Source organism: Camelus bactrianus, chromosome 32, assembly GCF_048773025.1.
Source record: "Camelus bactrianus isolate YW-2024 breed Bactrian camel chromosome 32, ASM4877302v1, whole genome shotgun sequence".
Taxonomy (NCBI): Eukaryota; Metazoa; Chordata; class Mammalia; order Artiodactyla; family Camelidae; genus Camelus; species Camelus bactrianus.
This window is the reverse complement of record NC_133570.1, coordinates 24751959-24771160: the sequence shown is the minus strand read 5'-3', so window position 1 is coordinate 24771160 and position 19202 is coordinate 24751959. Positions and strand designations below refer to the sequence as shown.

Below are 19202 nucleotides of genomic sequence, written 5' to 3'. Positions count from 1 at the left end.
GGGACACAGCCCTTCTCATGCCTCACCTTTTTTTTCTTGTATCAACAGGACTGGGTTGTGAATGGAGCTCTGAGGCCCCAGCTAAGGGACAAAAGCAGCCCCCAGGGCTCGAATTGGCGGGCAGCCTCTTCCCCAGCAGGGGCCTTGGGGTCTGCCTGGTTCTCTGTGTTTCTCTGTTGTGCTGACTCCCCAGCCACAGAGCGTTCTCCCTAGGCCTGTCCCCACAAAACCCTTCTCTCCAAAATACAAGCACATCATGTCACAATCCTCTTGTTCAACCAGGAAATGTTCAACCCACTTTTCCCCTCCACAGTAAAGTACCTAACTGTCCTCCCATCCCAACACTTCTTTCTTTGTGAGAACTCTGCACTCCCTACACACCATCCTGAACGCAGGTGCCTTGCTGGCTGGGACCGAGATGTTTCAGTCTTACACAGCCTGCATCCTTTCACTTTCCCCTTGTTACCTTAAAAAAGCCTTTCCTGAGTCACCCACAAATCTGATTCTGAACTTCATAAAGTGCTGAGGTTGCAGTCACTGTGTGCATACCTCCCAGGTTTTGACTAAGTTTCCTTCACAAAATCTTCATTAAGGAGCTGCATCAAGAAGTTGAAAGAGGCTATTCTTACATCTGAGTGGATGAGCCTGCAAAAAATTTAAATGGCTTTGAAGAGAGAGTTAACCAGGGACAGAGAGGTCACAGGTCCAAGTCAACAGTGTCATGAGGCAAAATGTTCTTCTAAGGCTCAGAGTGGCTTCTGAATGCGGAGTTGGCAGGGAGGAGGTGACACGCACTGAGTGGGGTGAGTGACACAGGGTACACTCCCCCACCTGGGGAAGAATTGGATTTTTTTCTAGTTTTCCAAACAATTTCTTACTACCTTTTTCTCCTATTGTCACATACCATTTCCTACGAATTAAGAATATCAATCTCAGTCATTTGGGCCACTTGGGAGAAGCTACAAGATGTCATTCACAGGGCTGGGACATGACAGCCACACCAGTCTAGGTTTAAAGACCAGTGGGGTTATTTCCATGGTGATCACGGGCATGCAGCAAACTCCCCAGCTTCAATGACCTCATCTAAAAGGTGGGGCAATAAAACTACCGAGAAAAGTGTGTGATGATTATGGAAGACATCTGTTTACTAGGTAAGTGCCCGTGACAGCTGCAGCTTAATGGGGGATGAGTATGATTAACAAGGCCCTGTCTACCTGGCCACACGATCCCTGCCTTCCTGCCTTGGTGCAGCAGCAGAGTTTGTTTAGCTGAGATGAACGCCCCCAGAGCAGCCCCGACGGGAAAGCTCGCAGCTCTGCATTGCGAGGAGTGTTCCTTTCCTTCTCAGTGCTGATCAGTTTGCTGTCGTCTGTTTTTATGTTTATCCCTTTTGTAACTTCCTTTCCTCCGGAGTTTTTGCTCAAGCAGCGCAGAGCCAGGTGTGTCTTGCGGCCTGCCTGATATTCTGGGCTGGGAAACAGCCGACCACACATCTGGCTCTGGTGCTGAACGGAGAGGGCAGAAGGCCCTGGGGCCCATGCTGAACCGAGGCCCCTGCACCCAAAATTATGGTCTGACTTTGGGCAAATTACACAGTCTTCTTTACCCTGAGATTCCTCATCTGTCCATGAAAATAACTGCCCATGGCACACAGAGTTACCAAGATTAAAGGAAATCACCAAATTCACAACCTATTCAAGGGGCTACCAGTGCATCCTCAACAGACAAATGCTGCCTTTACGGCTCTGACACATGCCAAGCGGGGCGGCCGAACACAGTGAACACTGCTAAGTGCCAGTGTGTTAAGTGCTTCATGTGTGCTACAATACTCTTTAGAACTTACAACAATCCCAGGAAGAAACGAATATTATCATGCCCATTTCACAGATTTACCAACAGGTTAAGAGAGGTTACATTCTAGTCCAAGGCCGTATGGTGAGGAAATGGCGATTTAAACCGGAATCTGGGCCCAGACTTGGGCTCCATCTCTCTCCCATCCACCTGATCACTTGCCTATGAATTCCACCTGTCCAATACACAAGTTTGCAGCCGGCCAGCTCTTAAATGCAATGTGTGCCACCATTTGTCAATGTTGGTTAATTACCATAAACTGTTCTCAGAAACCACTACAGAAAAGAAAGGTGGACTTAAGGAATTCTGCATTGCGTTCTCCTGTAATGTGCAGAAACCCTTCCCTACACCACCAAATCCAAATGTATGCTTCCTCCATGTTTATGTTTGCACACGGCTTATTAAAGTAGAAGTTACCTGCAGTAATTCCATCTCAGTTGCTTTCCAAGGTTGCAGATTATCCATAATCAGTCCGTGAATGAAAATACTACAATGTGAATGAAAATACTGCAACCATGTCAGTAAACAAAGAATGCTGAAACCAAGTCATTAGCGGCTGCCGCCAACCCCCAGCGAGGACAGGCCTGCAGCCCAGCAGCTGCAGCAACTCACAATGGTGCCCTCTGAGCAGACTCAGAATAAGAAAGGACAGGATACTGACCCTAGGTAGCTAGGTGCTTGTTTAAAGAATGAATTCAGGGAGTCCAAAATGTTTGCTTCCTCCCATACATAGAAAAGCACTAAATTCTTGAACTTGAGATACCTGGCTTTCTTTAGATAACAAGCAATCTTTTACTGTTCCAACAACCTGGTCTTTGTTGTAAAGCTCCTATATATCCTAGCTCCTCCTCAACCTCTTGGGAGCAGTCCCTCAGAGAGATCTGAGAGGCTGTCATCACGGCTCGAGTCGTCCCGCCAAATAAACATAACTCTTAACCTTTAGGCTGCACATGTATTTCAGTCAACAGTTTTGGACACCATGAAGGGACCCAGAGCAGACTTTCTCCACCTGAACTTTCCGAGTATCCGGAGCCTTGGTACCATAAGTGGCCCTTTGTGCCCATCCGCCTCCTCGGGGAGTCCAGATGAATTTGGGTGAGTCTCTCTTGGTTCTCGGAACTCACATATTGGTTGATGTCCTGAGTTTTATTTGGCAGTGTTTCCAGGTAACTGGCCCTCCAGTTGAAAGATACTGGGGTGAATTACCCACCCAGTGGAGATATACTGGGTGGGGCCTGGTTGAAAGATAACGGGAAATACCCACCTTGAGGAGACGTCCAAAGTGGGGCTGGTGGAAACATACCAGGAAAATACTCACCCAGTGGAGACGTCCCGAGTGTGTCCAAGTTGAAAGACACTGGGTTCAGGGCTGACTGGTTAGGTAAGAGGTTGGTCTAATGTTTTCCTCAATTTGGTTACCTCCATTGAATTTTTCAGGATAAAAGTAAAACTCTTATGAGTAACCTTTCAACTCCAAAAATGGGACCCTCCTCCTGGCTGGTAACAGCTTTCTCTGGTGACAGAGAATCTTGCAGGAGTGGTAGAGGCAAAGACTTCATGCCATAGAGTTGTCCCTGAGGGAAATCTTACTAGCAAATTTATTTTGAGAACCCGACCTTACAATGGGAAATAGAACTTTCAAAAAAAATAAAAAAACAGAAAAGAAAAGAAAAAGAAATGACAGATTGCCAGCCTCCAACTATTACCCCAGCCAGGTTTATGTACGTACAAAACTTACAGCATTAATTGGGAATTAGAAAAAAAAAAAAAAACTCACTCTGAAAGTAACTAACCAGGCCTGATAAAAACATTTTTTGGAATTCTAAACTTATAAAAACAAAATCCCTGTTAGGGGGAACTTGGATTTCTCTTCCTGTGTCCTTGAAATGTAAACGTTTTATATTTCTCTGGGTGTTTTAAGTGTGTGTATGTATGTATATATATGTTTATTTTTTTTTAAAGGAAACCTTGGACTCTGCCATACAAAAGGTTCAAGTATTGTGTACATATGGTGGCCACGCAAATAAATTGGGATTCTAAGCAATTCTTTGATTGTACCAATTGTCAGATATTTTGCCATCTTAAACTTTGTTTCATCAGCCTGGACCACAAATGCCTTTAGCTTTTGGAGAGTAAACCTTTGAACTTTATTTAGGCAACACCCCCACTCTCATGTGGAAGAGCCTCTTCATCTTATTGGTTTAAAATCACTATATATATATATTATATATATATATATAAATTGATGGCCATATGATGGATCCTTTAATTTGGAAAAACTTTTAAATTGGTGAAAGTTGAAAGAGATCTCATTATAAACAGCTGTTTTATTGATATCTATTAAAATCAATTTTAAAGGTAGAAAAATATATCTAATGGTTAACCTAAGAACTTAGTGAAAAAAATAAAACTGGTTTGAAAAGCTACATTTGTGTTTTTCCTTTCCGATAAATGGTTCTAGAGATGCTAATAAAAACTTAGAATAATTAATGTTAATTAGGTTGAATAACTGGAAAAAGGATTGTTAAAATGTCGGAAAAAAAAAAGATAAGGGGCTTATCCCAAGTGGGTAAATATTTTTGTATGGTTATTTTGAATGAGATAAATAAAATGGACATTTTTGGATTTAGGTACAAGGTTTTGATACTACACTACATAAAGTAAAAAAAGGGGCCAAAGAGATCACCTACTGCCCCCCAACATTAAAGTTCAAACAAGTCCGTTTTATTTGCCACAGTTTAAAATATATGTATATATAGACTGAAATACTTGATCAATGATTGGGACAACAGACCAATTAATCAAATTAAAAATTGAGAAGGGTCTAAGCTCTTTGGCTGAAACTTGGGCATCCTAGAGACTTTTCTATAAAATTAGATACAATGCCCAAAAAAAAAAAAAAAAAAAAGGTTTCTGGCACTCCTTCTAGAAATAAGAATTATTGATTAAAACATAAATATAAAAATTAAAGGTATAAGATTTAATAAAATTGAGATAAAAGTTTGTAAAATTGGTATATTTAAATGGTCTTTATATAAAACTTTTGCTTCATTATGTTGTGGGATAGATGTGTTTCAATGGAAAAACGCTTCCCCTTCTTGGTATTATAAGGCTGGGCACATATCTGTCCCTCAGAAAATATTAATTGAACAAAGTAAAAGAAACCAATAGAGTTACATGAGCCGTCCAGTATAACATAAAACTAAAAACTAATACTCAGTGGCTAATAAAAAAATATAATAAGAGGTTTACCCTGGGTTTACCTTATAACTCAAGGAAAAGAGACCTTACTAAATGCCTTATGCAAGCTTTGGAAAACATGATAAAGTAAACCTTAAAGTTTTAAAACATGGAATTCTTTGTTTACAGCTCTTCTCACTGATACAAAAAAGCCAAATAAGGACATACAATTGGGCCTGCGTGACAGAGCAGTTCTCTGGGGAACTGGAAGCGTCTGTCTTTGTCTTGCAGATCAGAAATGTAAATACAGCAAACAGTGACCTAGGACTGAGCCTAATTAGCTCAACGAAATAAAGCTTAAGGCCAAGAAATTTTTGGCATTTTAGAACTCAGAACTCTGACGCGTCCTTCAGACAATGTCAAGAAATCTTAAATGTCTGTTTCATAAATAGCAAGCCTTAGTGATTTGAGCAAGCAAATTGACTTTACTCTAACTATTATTATACCTATCTTATAAGTAAGTTTTAAAGTGAATCTATGAGATCTCTAGCTTTTGTCTGTTTATAAGACTGTGTACACATTATAGATGTGAGATATTTCTACAGCTAAAAAAAAAATCAAAGTCAAAGAGATCTGCTTAATTGACGTAAAAAATAAGAGCTTAAAAATTGAGTATTTTTAAAATAAAAACTGAATAAATTGACTTTCAGCGTCATGTGAACTGGAAAATATTCAATATTAAGATAATATTTGATATTATTTAGTTTAAGAATGTTCTAATTAATATAGACATCTTTAAAGTCATCAATATTAAGTATAATACTTTTTCTGTACCTAGGTTTAATGAAAGTCAAATAAGATCCTGTTATATCTGTCGCAGATTTGTCAAGAAAAAAAAAAGTAATGTGGTGTGGTAAAATTTTAAGTAAATTAAATGCAAATGAGATGAGAGCTTTGGGTAAATTTTTAAAATATATTTTTAAAATGTATGCTTAAGATAATCTCTAAATGTTTGGTATCTTTAAATTCTAGAGTTGTGCTAAATTAAGTCAAATGATAGGATTTTATTAAATAGCTATGCCATTTTCAGATAAAATAAGATTGAAATATGAATTACTTAACATGTAACTTCCTCTTACAGAGAAAATAAAGGTGTTTAGAAATACTAATAAATGGATGATGCCACCCTGAAATAGTCTCTATTATTAAGGGAATGATCTCAGTATCCTAGGAAAGTAAGATAAATGTGTAAAGGAAGATATAAGAATGGAATTATATTTTGTTAATGAAAAATAGTGAATTTCTCCTGAAGCTGGTTACATCTGAATGGAAGAGAAAATAAGGGACACACTAATATGAGTATAGAAAGCTATGGAAGGCTTGTGGAAGAGGAACCCTGAGGAAAGAGTTTCATACGTGGTCGGAATTGGCTAAGTTTAGAATCAACTTGAGCAAAGTAAATGAATCTTAGAAGTAAGCAGGTACAAGACTAGATTTGGTTTTCTCGCTGTTAAGAGGAAAAAATTTTCTTAAAATGTTAATCCACCTTCAGTAACAGATTGTAAAACTTCTTATACCACTTAACTGATCTGTTCTGCCATTACCTTTGACGCATTTTCTTGTTAATGAATTAGTACTACGTTACAGTGATCTATATGTTTATCTGACCAAGTGTTCTGAAATCTTTTAACAAGCTCCCCAAATATCAATTTCTAATTAAAGTTCTTTTAATCTCCAGTTAAGTTTGGGATGCTACAGAGGGCCCTTGAAACATCCCAAAGAGAGATTTTAATCTAGTAAATTTCATTTGGCATGTTAAATAACACGGTATTGTCAAATGAATAATAAATCTTCTAAGGTTATATTGTATGAGAAAATATTATTAATATAGATATTGTAGAAATTATATGGACTCCCTAAAATTCTGGTATATCTGAAATGTTACCAGTGATAATTCTGGGTATAGTGACCAGGTTTCTTTATCGATTATAGTGTAACGGTGTTTGACCATGATTTTAAATCTTTTGTCATTTATAGACAGTTAATGGTTGTCTTCTGATGGTTTTGCAAAATGCTTGCTCTTCAAGGAGATTTACTGATTTCTAATAAATTTCAAACTATAGCAGTGAACTAAACTGGGTAAGAAATTTTAAATTTCCAATGAAAGCTGTGATTAAAGGAATTAGTTACATGGGACTGAGTAAACTGGTGAATATGGTTATAATTTTTGATTTTGTTTAAAATAGTACTGGCTTTTAACCTGTTTCCCAGACATAAAGATTCTCTTCTCTTTAAGCTAGTTATGATTCACAGCAATTTGATAAATTATACCTATGTAATCAGACTTGGAACAGTTATCTTTTCTCCCTATCTGATCCCTCAATAGACTAAAAACTCTTAGGTCCCCAGTGGCTATATCAGACAAATTAGGAAGATAATCTCCTAACAGATATAGGAATCTAAAGGTATTTTAAGGATTTTAAAGAGAAAAGAATTTACCTAAATCTGTAAGGCAGAAATCCATGACAAGCCGGGCTTTCCTGGCCTTAGCAAACCTTATTAACATTCTACACTGAGACTCCTAATTAAAAGTTCCAACACAGCCAATTTAAAAAAGCCTATATGATCAAATAATCAGACAACTTGTAAACAAATTAATCTTGACATGGCTTTATTTGAGAAAAATGAGGGTAACTTTAGAGAGAAAAAAGATTATATTTAATGGATATTAAATTCTAGTTTTGTTAATTGACGTCCGTATTTACTAAGACACTTCCCACATCATTCCTTGCTGTTATGTCACATTGCTGTACAGTTTAACTGAATTATTAATAGGATACTCTAGCTTTGTTTCTGAAGCTCAGTAATCTATCCTTGGGTAAAGTTCCAATGCCCCATGTCCTGCAGCCAGGGGATTATACAAACTGGAACAGGCATGACTTAAAGAACTGTCTCCAACCTGAATGGAAGTACCCTTTATCAGGTACTCTTAAATAGACCATACACACCAAAGCTGAAGGAAACGGACTCTTGGGTTCATTTCCTAACAGAAATAGCCCCTGTAATGCACTGGCCTATAGAGCACTGCTCACCTTAAAACAATGCCCAAATGGAGAAAAAGCTACCAGGCCAGGATGAGAAGAAGACGATATCTGAGGTAGACAGCTGACCCAAGACACCGGACCAGGCCTGCATAACAATTACTGTGATAATTTCTCCTACCTTTGATTATGAACTACTCCAATTGTTAAGTTTATGGTAAATTACCTATGTCTAGTACTTCTGTGTTACCTTAGTGGGTTTCCCTACTCCAACTAGATAGCCCTCAGAAACATTATTCTAAAAAGAAATTATAGTTCTGTTTAGGCCACTGTTGATCTTACAAGGTGGGAGACCTCACTTGGCCAATTAATACCTGCTCTGAGCCTGACCATAAATATGAACTTTCTCACAAGATCACTCAAACTCAGTCAGAAACACAAGCAAAATTTTAACCCAAAAATACAACTTCTCGACTATTAAATTCTTACTCGTGACTTTATTAACGTTACTAGCTGTATTACTTATATCCTGTCTATTTTATAAAATTGTCTGTTACATTTCCCAAAGTGTAACTAGGCCTACAAAATTGATGATGGCTAAACATCTTGAAGAAATAGATAAAATATATAACCCTGAATAAAGTAATTGTAATAGTGTGATTCTAGTTATGGGAAAGAGCAATGAAGGGTAAACACTTCCTGGATCATAGCAAACTAGTAAGACAGGTGATCCAGAGAATTTTTAGTATCAACAGGGCCTGATAAAAAAAACTAACACCTTGAATGGCAACTCAGAAGATTCTTCACCTGAACTAGGATTGAGCCATCCTAGCACCATGGGACAAAATTGGTCATGAAATGTCTCTCAAAATATTGGCAGAATTTAGGACCAAGGGGGAGCACTGTGAATTAAAATACTGCAAACATGTCAGTAAACAAAGAATGCTGAAACCAAGTCATCAGCGGCTGCTGCCACCCCCCAGCGAGTGCATGCCTGCAGCCCAGCCTCTCAGCCACTCACAGTGGTGCCCTTTGAGCAGACTCAGAGTAAGAAAGGACAGGATACTGGCCCTAGATAGCTAAGTACTTGCCAAAGGAATGAATTCAATGACCCAAATGTTTGCTTCCTCCCATACATAGAAAAGCACTAAATACTTGATCTTGAGATATCTGGTTTTCTTTAGATAACAAGCAATATTTTATTGTTCCAACTACCTGGTCTTTCTTGTAAAACTTCTATATATCCTAGCTCCTCCCCTACCTCTTGGGAGCAGTCCCTCAGAGTGATCTGAGAGGTTGCCATCCCGGCTCAAGTCCTCCAGCCAAATAAAAAATAACTCAACATTTAGGCTGAACGTTTATTTTAATGAAGTCCCAGAATAGACACAACTCATCAATTCTGTAATGGAACACACTGGATCAGGAAACAAAAGCCTGTTTTAGTCTGGAAAAACTACGGTTTCCTCTTTCTTCCTGTCATTATACAATCCCACCAGAACTCATTAATTTGCTGTCTGCTCATCTGGCAACCAAACTCAGAGAAGAGTCAACTCAGAAGAGTGCTCTACTCGGGAGAACACCCCGCAGCAGCACTGCAGGCTACCTGCCCTCCCGCATGCTCTGCTGACCCTTGGTGTCCTCCGTGACGACCAGGACAACAGAGCTGTTCCCAACAGCTGTGAAGTCCCACACGTTAAATAAATCTTTTTATTTTATATGATATTTTACGTATATACCCATCTCTGAAAACAGCTTTGCCAGAAGCCCAAATCTTCAGCATCAATCTGCAAAGGCAAATCCAGTCCACAAGGGAAAACAAGACTTAAGACGAAGCTAAGGCGTCCAAAGTACTCTCCACGACCTAAGGCCTCCAAAGCCCCCTGAAGGACCGTCAACCAAACTGCCTGCAGGCCTGCAGCTGCAGGCGGCAACATGTCTGCTTTAAAGCAACCCCTTCCTGCCCTTGGGCGCTACGATATCCCTCTACGCCCTCCCATCTCAGGGTAAGAGCAGCCGCTGCAGAACCTCACAGGGCAGCACTGACAGGACTGGACAAAGAGGATCAGAGCTAAACTAAGACTTCTGATGACACGAGCTTGTCACTGTCAGTTTACAGATGAAGATATATATAGAGAGAGGTGGGGTGATCTTGCTCAAAGTCACACAGCTAATAAGTGGCAAAGTCTATAACTCTGCTCCTCCCTCTGGCGTGACGCCCCAGCTGGGACGCCCACAGGGTTCTCTCGTGCCTGCCTGATCAGTCCTTTCCGGTCACTCATAAAACACCACAGGGTCTGACCCTAGCCTAGCTTTTCAGCATCTTTTCCCTGCAGTCTCGCAGGAACAAGGCGGTTCGGGCCACTGTATGACTTCTGGCTCCCAGAAGCCTCTGTGCTTAGGCTGGTCTTGCCTGTGCATCCGGCCCACTGCTCAGAGGCTCTTCCTCCCCTGCAGGAACACGTTCCCACTCTCCGCATGACACCCCCTCAGGGAAGCCCTCTTCTCGTCCTCAGCACGGCAGGTGTCCCAGGCCACATCCCGAGCTGCCTCATTAGGACTTCGGGTGCCCAGGTCTGCTAGTCAGACCAGCAGCCTCAGACCCAGGGATTATGCCCGGGTCACCCTGCAAACCTACTGCCCGCCTCACAGCCCCCAGCCAGCAGGTCACCAGGAAGTTGCAGCAAGTGCCCCACCCAATCCAGAAGTCTCTTCATTTGCCAGCACCGCTGACGGCTGGTTTCCAACCTTTGGTCAGTTTCGCACAAAAAGCAGCTTCAACTGTGAAGCAGGGGGTTTTCTCTTCTGCTCCCCATCCTTACTGGAAACGTCAAGGGAAATGAAAAGGCTGTTTCTCAACACTTTTGTGAGGACACCCTCCCACCCACAATACTCACATGCTCAAGAGCTTTGGGTCCACGTGGTTTTGTTTCCCTTATGCTAAGTGGCTCAAAACACTGCGGGATTCTTTCTCTTTTGAGGGTATTTGTACTCAGTTTATCGGCTTTAATCTGTTTTTGTCTCTCTCTTAAATATCCCTAGAAGTTGCCACTTCTTATTCCCTTCAGCAGCCTCCCTCCCAACATCTAGTCTAGGAAATCAGCTGTGATGAGGGGCCCGGGGGCAGTCACAGAAGATGCAACTAAGGCACAGAGAGGCGACATAATTTGCCCAAGAAGATCAGCTTCAAGCCCCAACACTGTGTGTCACGTCCCCCTGTTTAACTCTTATGCTAAGCAAGCTAACTTTTTGTAGATTATGGTTATAAACAGATGAGGTATCAAAATACATACAAGGACACACATCAACTCTAAGATGTTCATTAACTCCACTATTTTGTTTCTATTTATTTTATTTCTATTAAAAAAATTAAGAACCTCTGCAGTCAATATAGCAAAATGTTACTGGGTTTTAAATCCAGAATATAGAGGTGTTAAGTGTGTCATTGCTCCTACTTATTTGTATGTTCACAAGACAAACTGATTTGAAAGCCACTCTCCCCTCCCCCTACTCACTACTGGCTCTCACCAGAGCTCCCAGTCCACACATCTAACAGCCTTTCACTTTACCAACAGCTGAACTCATCAGTTTTCCCCCAGAACTCCCTCTTCAGCTTTCCCTCCTCAGAGCACAGCAGGACCATCATTTACCTCATTAATCCACCCAGAAACCTGTTCCTTACTCCATCCTACCTTCACAGACAGCATTCATCCTTTCCTTTTTACCATCTAAACATGCCTTCAATCTGTTCGCTTTTACCCCCTGACCATCCCACTGCTCAAGTGGAAGCCACCAACACTGCCCACCTGGACTCACGAGTCTCCCAAGTGGCCCCAAAGCCACTCTCCCCTACTTGAGACAAATGGGATTGTGTCACTCCCATGCTTTTAGGACTGTTTTCAAACCCACTGTTCTTAGAAGAAACTCCAAGTTCTTCACCTGATGAAGGTCTTTGCCATCAAAATGTCAGCTCAGGGAGGGGAGGACACACCCTCTCCCCTAGGACACGCCCTCTGGCAGAGCATCAGCTTGGGAGGACCTGCTGAGCTACACCAGCCTGTATTCTAACCGTGGTCTTGAGTTCTTAGCAAACTGCTTCAATTATCCATACAAATCCAAGGTAGATTAGAAAGATTTTAGATGTTGAGCTAGACTATTGATTGGGGATTTTGCACTAGCAACCTGCAAGTACATGTTCTAATGATTCTGTCTTCTTAAAACCACACCCAGATTTAAGTAGTATTTGTGGAATGTCTTCAGAGTAAAAGGGACTGTACTTTTACAGACTTTATGTTTTATAATATGAACAACCCGGACAGGGTCACAAATGGAACCGCCTTACAAGTGACAGAAGACAGGTGACAGGCATATAGCAACAGGTCACAAAGATGGTAAGAGCAAAGTTGTTTCTCCAACCCCCCAAAAAATTTTTGAAAGAACCAAAAACTCTGAATTTTGAAAGTAAAATACTATCATATAAAGAAATAAAATAATCCTCTTCTTCAGGGTTTCAAGATCTGACTCCAGAGCTTTTAGCAGGCCATACTGAATCCTAGCACAGAAAAATCAGATGGACTAGTGGTGAGTAAGTTCCAGGAAAACGGCAGTAATTCCTCCACTTGTAAAAGGACATAAACTCACCTGTCGAAGGTGAATGTAAACCGCATTCTGCAGAAATTCGGAAGCTCCAAGGCTCTGCTTCTGGATGGCAAGGACACGGACAGCTTCGAAGCATGCTTCTAACTCAGTCACCAGCATTCTTACACTGCAGGGGGAAACGGAGGCCCTCAGTCAAGAGCAGAGGTGTTCCTGTCGTGTCTCACAGGCCGTGCCTCAGGGACTCAGTGCCCTGCAGCAGCCCGGCCCCAGGTGAGGACCCGCAGCATGGCCCACCCAAGCAGGAGGTGCACTGTGCTTGAGGAAGCCCATCCCCGATGGGGGCAAGAGTGGCTGGTGGGTTTGAGTGAACATATAAATGCCCATAGAAATATGCCTGCATTCATTCAAGTGATACAAGCAACAGTAGCAGTCTATTTAACAAAATTTCAACTGTCAGTGGAAATTTACCATTCCTTTCCGCTTGTCCCCTGCACTCTGAGACAGGCTTAGGCTCTTTCACACCGGCAGCTCTGATGCAATAGTTGTGAAGTTGTTTTACTTTGCTGCAAGTGTCCTCGCTCCCCGTGTGGCTGTGACTGTCGTCTCTTAACAGTCAGATGTCTTCCTGGATCTCTCCCTGCTTTCCTTGCTCCTGCTCCTCAGATCCTAAGATAAAGGGCAAGTGAAGACACATGACGAGAAAGGGCACCGTGGACTTGAACGAAGTCCTCAGTGATCCCCTAGGTGAGTGCTGCCCACCCCTTACCTTTGATTCTCAAGGTTCTGCCCAGGGTGACATCCAGACAGGAGAGCGTCCTGGGCCAATTAAAAGCTGTGTGACTTGGGCCCTGGGACAGGTGCAGGAGCTGGTTCCAGAGCCGTGACACTCCCCACCTCTGCTCCCCTCTCTCCCAAAGACCCACTGCCAAGCCCCCAGGTTCCCTGATATTCTGTCCTTCTCTTCTAATCTAATCCAAGCCCTTTTCCTCTTCCTTTATTCCCTAATTATCACCAGCTGAAGTGGTTTTTCAGTCACAGTATCTGAAAAAATTTCCGGCAGCTGTAAAAGAGGTCTCCAGAGTTCAATGCCCATATGCTGGTTCCTGAAGAGAGCCCCTGGTTATGGGGTCCCTCACCAACACCCATGGGGCATCAGACATGTTGCAGAGTCGACCACCCCCAACAAGAGTTTGCTGTGACCCCAATGCCCACACAGCATCCCTGCTCTCATAAATGTATTTGGCCCACTTATCTGTTACTAAGAAGCAAAAGTAAAAAAATTGCTCATGTTTCTTACTAAAATTATTTATGAGGTGGAAAAAGAAATTGTAATAGAAAAGAATAAATTTGACTGCATGTTAGATCTGTTCCTTTGGCTTTAAACCTTTGCCATTTTCTAGGCTCAGACTTGCTAGCTCTGTACCTTTTGTAAAAGAAAGTTGCCTTTAGCCTGAAATATCCAGGAGAGCCTATTCTCCGGGCTCTGATCTTTCACGATGTTAACTCTTCTGCACTTATGTAGAGATGGCAAGTTGCAAAATAGAGAATAAACTTTGTTTTTTTTTTTTTCGAGGTTTTAGAGAGGCATCATGATTTGACCCACGTGGACAGCTGCAAGAACAAAGAATTCCAAGGAGAAACAATTCTTACCGCAAGAAGTTTGCAACAACCAACCACATCCCCGCCCCTTTTTAGTATAAAAGCAGACTGATTTCTGACTTGGAGGAGACGGTTCTCCAGCATGTCATTCTGCCATCTTCTGGGTCTGCCAGCTTTTCAAATAAAGTCACTATTCCTTGCTCCAACACCTCAATCTCCCGATTTATTGGCCTGTCATGCAGCAAGCAGTACGAGTTTCGACTTGGTAACAAGATGACTGCATTGGAGGTAGTATGTCTCCACTCTTTCCTCATTTCCAATATGTAACATGCACATCATTTATGATCTAGTGCAAATAATTCATCAAAGACAACCACAGAAAGAAACTACACTCACCTAGCTATCAACACTGAAGTCACAACCTATCAATTTTATATGCTGTTTAACAACACAACTAAAAAACCTAACATAGGGAATTGATTCCACAGAAATAAAATTATTTCTACTCCTTCAAAACCTTTTTTCTTTTCTATTTTATTTTGTTTTGCATGTTGAAAAGAAAATAAAAGACAAATCATTTTATTTCATGTATTTTGTTATAGCTACATAACTTAAATACTACAAAGAGATTTAAATTGCAATAAAAATTGTTCATATATTGTACAAAGATATATACACAATCAATGTGGATAAGGAAAGGAATGGACATTTACTAAAAATCCACTGCACATCCAGTCTTTTACAAGCATATCCTGGAATATAAGCTCTATGATCCAGGGGTCCCCCACCTGCATTCTCACTGCTGAGTCCCTTAGTAATCTTCTACCAAGGCACCAGCATAGAACCACGCGATCAGTATTTTAGGTATAAATGAGGGAATTAGCTCATTCAATTCTAAAACAAAAACCCTAAAGTAAATACTGAACTTATTTACAGATAAAGAAAATTGGACACAAACAAGTACAGTTTCTTCCCCAAGTTCACAAAGCTAATAACTGGTAAAGGCAAGATTTGAACTCATCTGTCTGATTCTAAAAACTAAGGTGGAAATCCCTTTCGACTGGGGAGGGTCCAGCAGCACAGCCTATCACCCTATCTTTGTTCAGATCTAGCCTTAGACAGCCTGAGACAGCACCCCATTCCTATGGAACTTGAGGGCAATTGATAACAATAAGGATTTTATATCCAGTAGTTTCTTAGGTATCATTTATATAAACTGTCAGCAGGAGAGCAGAAAAACTCTGGGAAATATGATTGGGTCCAGGGCTTTTTTGCTGATTAGAAACTCAGTCTATCAGGACAGAGTGACCTTCCCATGAGAGGCCACACGGACCTAAACTAAAGGCAGCTGAGCAATGAAAACTAGCAAGACCCTGGAACTCAAGCAAGAAGGATCCCTGCCATCTCCCGCCCTGTTGCCTCTTCATCCACGTGGACACGAAGACAGAAGACCTAGGTTCTTGTCCAAGTTACACTATCATGAATTCTCACCCATAAAAAGTTATGACTCTATGCTGTCCTAAGTCCTTTCCAACTCAAATATGTTGACACCAATATCTCAGCAGAATGTCTATGTCTCCACATCCTCTCTTCTATAAGGAGAATAGTTCTATGGCCACAAAGCAGAAATCCAATTAAAAACACCATGCACTAAGCAAGGTGAAAGTCTGCGTAAGAGACTTTGCTCTCACGCTCAGTGAATGAAAACTCAGAAAAATTGGTCCTTCTCCCTCAGCAAGTGGGAGGTAGGCCGATTGTGTGTGTGGGTGGGTGTGCGTGTGTGTGTGTAAATCAAATACAATGATGTCTGGGATCTGTACAGATTTTTTTTAAGTTACTGTCATTTCATGAGGATGAGACACCCTTTAAAGTAATTTGAACCTAGTGTTCTGAGAGAGTCTCAGGATCTTTTGGTGGAGGAGGGGAAAGGGGAAAGGAAAGGAGGAAAGAAGTAAATGAAGCAAAGGAGTAAGAATACTGCAAGGGAAAGGCAAAACATTAATTTTATTCCTACTTGCACCACAAACAAATTACGGACAGGCTTTGTCCCGATGTCCTGTCGAGCACTGAGTTGCAGATGAAGAGGTGACAGCCCATTTCTCACGGAGCTTGTGACTGTACATGGCATCTTATAGAAACAAATCATTTATCCTGATCAAACACTCTAGCAGCAGGCCGTAATTCTCCTCTTTTGAGAGACAAGAAAATAGGAGTTCAAAGAGCGTAGATAACTTGACAAAAGTCAGAGGACCAGTAAACAAGAGAGGATGATTTCAAACTCAGATCTGAATGCAGAGTCTGATCTTCCCACTCCCAGGACTGGAAAATCCTTAACACACAGACTCCCCAGCTCCCCTGCAGTGTTCCTGGCACCAAGCATTTCCCATGACGATGGACTCCAGTTCTCACAGACACAGTGCTCTGTGCAGCCAATGACCTTGATCAGACATTGATCATCTACCTGCCACGCCCACCAGGCTTCACCATATAGGCAGGAAAGCTGGCTTTCAAGTGCATACAAAGCCACCCCTGGTCTAACCTGGGCTCTTCTGTGGCTTCTCCAACCTAAAGGCAGCCATGAATCTGCTCACAGTTTGTACATGAGCCACACTACCTCTCTCCATCTGTCTCCACACCTATACTTCTTAGCTATGACCATTTTGATAATATTGGAAACAAATTTTTAAAAACACAAAAGAAAGGATCGTGGAACAATTACTTAATACTTACAATTTTAAATGATTTGTTACAAAGTGAGTATTTACAAACCGAATCTGCCTTCCTAGGTGTCAGTTTAAACAGTTAAAAAATATAATAGCAAAAAATTCTCACTTACAAAATTAACAAAAACATCAACAATAATCTGGAATAAACTCAAAATTAATGCCCATGTTATACATGGAGAAAACTACAGGAGTGTACTGAGGGGTAAATAAGAGGTGTGAATGTAGAGACATCAACATATTGCATGGAGGAAAACAGTTTTGTAAATATGGAAGTTCTCTTAAAAATAATTCAAAACAATAAAAATCCCATGAATACTCTTATCTGATTTTTTTTTAACTTGAACAAAATATTTTAGAATTCTTCAGGAATAATAAAGTCATAATAATAGCCAAGAAAATTTGGGATGGAAGAAAAGAACAAAAAAAAATCGCACTGTCAGATAATAATTAATTTTTACAATATGTAAGATATAGCACTGGAGTAAGGAAGTAAGATTGACAGAAATAAAGCATGAGCTCAAAAAGAGACTCTAGTGTACATAAGTATTTTGTATAGGTGGGATTTCAAATCAAAGAGCAAATTATGAATTCAATAATTGTCCTGGGACAATCAGAGAATCACCTGGAAAGAACAAATTCTATTCCTGTCATAATGACCACAAAAAAAATTACAGATAGTGATGTAAATATTAAAATATTAATAACAGCAAATACAACTCTTTGCTCACATTAATTCAACTTCCCCTCACTATAACAAGTACTATTATCATCTCCATCTTAGACATTAAATAAACCTACATAAGAGATTTATACCATTATAAGAAAGTATTTCTAAGAATAATACCAAAGATAAAACCCAAAAGGAAGACATTTACTATGTTAAGAATATTTTGAGCCACAACAAAAATAAACCTACTGAACAAAATGAAACGAGAGAAATGACAAGGAAAAACTCTGTGACAGATGTTGATGAAGACAAGGGATTAATGTTCATACCATACAAAGAGCTGTCACAAAGCAAAAAGAAGCTTCCTCACTTAAATTTGTGCAAAGGACAAAATGGATCAGTCACTTTTCAAAAGTCAGATGGCTAATCAGTGAAAAATGCTCAATACATCACTGGTCATCAAATGCAAACTAAAACAGTGAAAAAGCATTTTTGCTCATCTTATTGGTAAGTATTCTTAAAAGATATTCTAGCTAGTGTCCATCTGTGGGAGAACAAACTGTGAGTGAACTTTTTGGAGGATGACATGTCAATGGATATGTAAACTCTGAAAAACGTGTGTACACACTGATTCAACCCCACTTCTAGGAATCGTTTCGTTTAGAAAAAAAATCAGTTCAAATAGATGTACTGTTTACACTGGTGGGAAGAAAAGCTGAAGTAAAATCATATCCAGCGATAGAGAATTGGTTACACAAGTAATTCTACATTTTACATTCCACACTGGAGAAGGAATTTCTAGTCACTTGAAAGTAGCCTGTGATGAACGTAAATGTCACATCCAGGGACTAAATTTCCAGAAGACTTAACTAAAGGCATGCTCATACAAGATCACAGGAAAGTCTGTTAAAGAAAGATGCCAGTCAAACATCCTTTCTGACAGTGGAAAATGGAGAAAACTTAAGTTTCCACTATCAAGACAATGATGCGGTAAATCACAGCGAGCTGTGGGCACTGAGGGGGCCAGCGTTTCCCCGTGGCCCAGGGCCTTGTCCACAGCACTCTCCCACCAAAGGTGTCCTTGCACAAGAGACCACACCTGCAAATCAGGAGACCCCTCCACTCTATCTGAAAGGACCGGGTGAGTCTGGAGTGGGAGGACGTCTATGATATACACCTCAGTGAATAAAGCGAACTGCAGAAAACATATAGTATGGCCTTATTTTTCAAAAAAGCATATATACACACATATACATAGATTTCTCATATGTATGTATGTATGTATGGGTATATATATATATGTCATAGGCATAAAGGTCATGAAATATATACACCACATTGGCAACAGCTTTTACACTCAGGAAATAAGGGGAAGGGAGGTAGGGGCCTTTCGGTACCACCACAGCTCTCTTTTCAGTATTTCAGTTAAGTATACTTGAATTTAAAAGTTTATTTAAGTCCGAAGGAAAATGGACGATGCCTCCACAAGACAGAATGCTATACTGGTCATTAAAAATCATGCCAGGGGAGATAGAATATTGT

The 19202-nt window shown here is 40.6% G+C and overlaps 1 long non-coding RNA gene across 1 annotated transcript in view; it reads right to left on the bottom strand.

Annotated features, from left to right (window-relative positions):
• Positions 1-19202, bottom strand: part of LOC105065919 (uncharacterized) — a 127220-nt gene that overhangs the window by 15154 nt on the left and 92864 nt on the right. Inside the window, exons 7-9 of the long non-coding RNA XR_012503637.1 lie at positions 14092-14279; positions 13137-13334; positions 12711-12834 (exon numbers count right to left, since the gene is read on the bottom strand). This is a non-coding gene — a long non-coding RNA (uncharacterized LOC105065919). The remainder of the gene's footprint in view (positions 1-12710; positions 12835-13136; positions 13335-14091; positions 14280-19202) is intronic.